Below are 2,500 nucleotides of genomic sequence, written 5' to 3' on the forward strand. Positions count from 1 at the left end.
TTTAAGCAAAGATAATATTATGTTTTAATTATCATTCAACACAATTAAAAATTATGTCGAATGATAAGATTAACAAAAAAATATTCGGTCATTAATACTATAATTCAGTTTTTGGTTTTTTTGTTTTTATTTTTCTGTTTTCTTAATTTTTTAAGAAGATTAGTACAACTGATGCAACAATTATTCAATAAATTAATCAACTGTTTTAAACTTTTCATTATATAATATATTTATAGAGAATATCTTTAATATGTTTTCTGAATCTGATGAATTCAGTGTCATAAGTATTATCTGAATTAACATCAAGACTACATTGAGAATCATTAATAAAGCTGTCATTTAAATCATATTGATCTAATTGACTATCACTTTCATAATCATTACCAATTTTTGAATTATATAATTCTATACTTTCAGAACTCATTTATAATTTATATACAGAAAATAATTTTCATATAATTTTTCATAAATCAGTCAAATCCTTCAATGAAACCCAAGAATTAAAATCATCACTCCAATTGTTCATTTATCTTTGCCTGAATGCAGTGAGGCGTAATGAATTCGAAACAAAAGATAAATGGTTTCTTGAATTCCCAAGCACGGGTGCATTTTTTGGCAGTGTGTTTTAAGTGCCGTCATGAGGTTACGACAGGAAAGTGTGATATGTAAAGTAGCAAGTATATATTCGCTGAAATCCTGTAATCCATTTCATGGTAACGATGTTAGTTCTGTTTTCCTGATGATTGATAGTTATTATAAATGGTTTTTTGTTTGTTCATTTACTTTGGCCGAATCAAACGTTTACAGTTTGTTTTACTTTTTGGCGTCTGAAGAGTGTAAACAGTTCCTTTTGTTTTGTGATTTGTTGGTTAGTTCAATTAATGGGCTATGAGTTGTCTGCTTATCCCGCACCGCATTTCTGGTTGTCAGTTTTTTTGGGTGCGGGGAATTCAAGAAAGCTTGTTTCTTTTTATAATCTCTTCGAATGACTTTATCAATTCTAAATACATCGTGGTTTGCTTTAAATAATTCAGGCTCATAAAAACTGTCTTGTATCTCTTCATTATTAAGATCCTTTATTTTGTAAGTTATTGGATTAGTGTATTGTATTTTATCAACTGTAAATATTTCTTATGTTCAATTTGGTGTATAACTTTTATCAAATGTTTTTCTTTTACACTTTGATATTCGAACGCTATCACCAATTTTACATTTTGGTTTCTGTTTTGATGTTTCAATATTACCATATAGATTAAAGTAAACAACTCCTTCATTCTTCTTTTTACTAGCTTCTGAAGGTGTCATTTTTATTGAATTATGCTTAGTGTTGTTATACTGTTTTAACATTTTAGGCAATATGTCTAAATATTGTGTATTACTTTGTATAGTGAACTGTTTCCACATTTTGTGTTTAATCGTGCGATTCCATCTTTCAACTACTGACGATTTTTCTTCATTTTCTGTTGAATAGAGTGTTATTTTATTCTTTCCTAATAGTTCTTCCACATGTTTGTTATAAAATTCACTTCCTTTATCAATCCATAAATATTCAGGCTTTCTACCAGTGTTGAATATGGTTTTTAATGCTTCAGTCACAGTTTGACCTTTTTAATCTTTCAATGGTATAATTCATCCATATTTACTGAAAACATCTACTACCATAAGAAGATATTTGTATCCTTTGTTTTATTTACTAAATTGCTGCATTTCAACTAAATCGGAACACCAAATTTAGTGAATTTTTGTTTGATCGGCTTATGCAATTCATTTGCTAATTTTTCTTGCCAGTTTTTTTCACTGGACGGGTTTTTACGTTTTTTGATTTAACACCAAGTTTTTGTTTTGTATTGATTACATTTCGAGGTAACCAATGGCCCCATTGCCTATCGTTGTATGGAACATTATCTAAATCTTGAACCATTTTCCTGTCAGCTTTATTTTTGCATTTTCTATAATTTTTTCAAACATCATAATCAACATCATGCTGCATGGCAATATCATCATTTTTTTTTGTTTTGTTTTTTTTCCAGCATGCTGCTTGCTTTTTTTACAAGACTTTACAAGTTATAAACACACACGCACACCTACATATACATAAAAGTACAACATGACTCGACTAACCCCTATGTTTTCCAGATCAAAATAACAGAAATAGTATAAAACAGTATCTCTGTGCATAAGCTATAAGTCCAAATTGCCCCATTTTGCTGTATAAAGCGCTAACATGTTTTTTGACTTTGCAATAACTAATTCAAGATTTTGAATCTTCCTTAATCTAGACATAAAAACTTTTAATGTAGGAAACGTCTTTCTGCAACGACAAAAATACAAATATTGTTTAGCAATTAGTAATACATGATTGACCAATAACTCATCTTTATAATTTGGCATTCCAAGCATAATTTCTTTGTCGTTGAGATTGCTTATATTTACATTTAAAGAGGGCAGCCACTTAATAACTTCTGCCCAAAATTCTTCGGCATAATTGCAATGGATAAAG

The sequence above is a fragment of the Montipora capricornis genome, chromosome 13 (assembly GCF_036669925.1).
Source record: "Montipora capricornis isolate CH-2021 chromosome 13, ASM3666992v2, whole genome shotgun sequence".
NCBI classification, from domain to species: Eukaryota; Metazoa; Cnidaria; class Anthozoa; order Scleractinia; family Acroporidae; genus Montipora; species Montipora capricornis.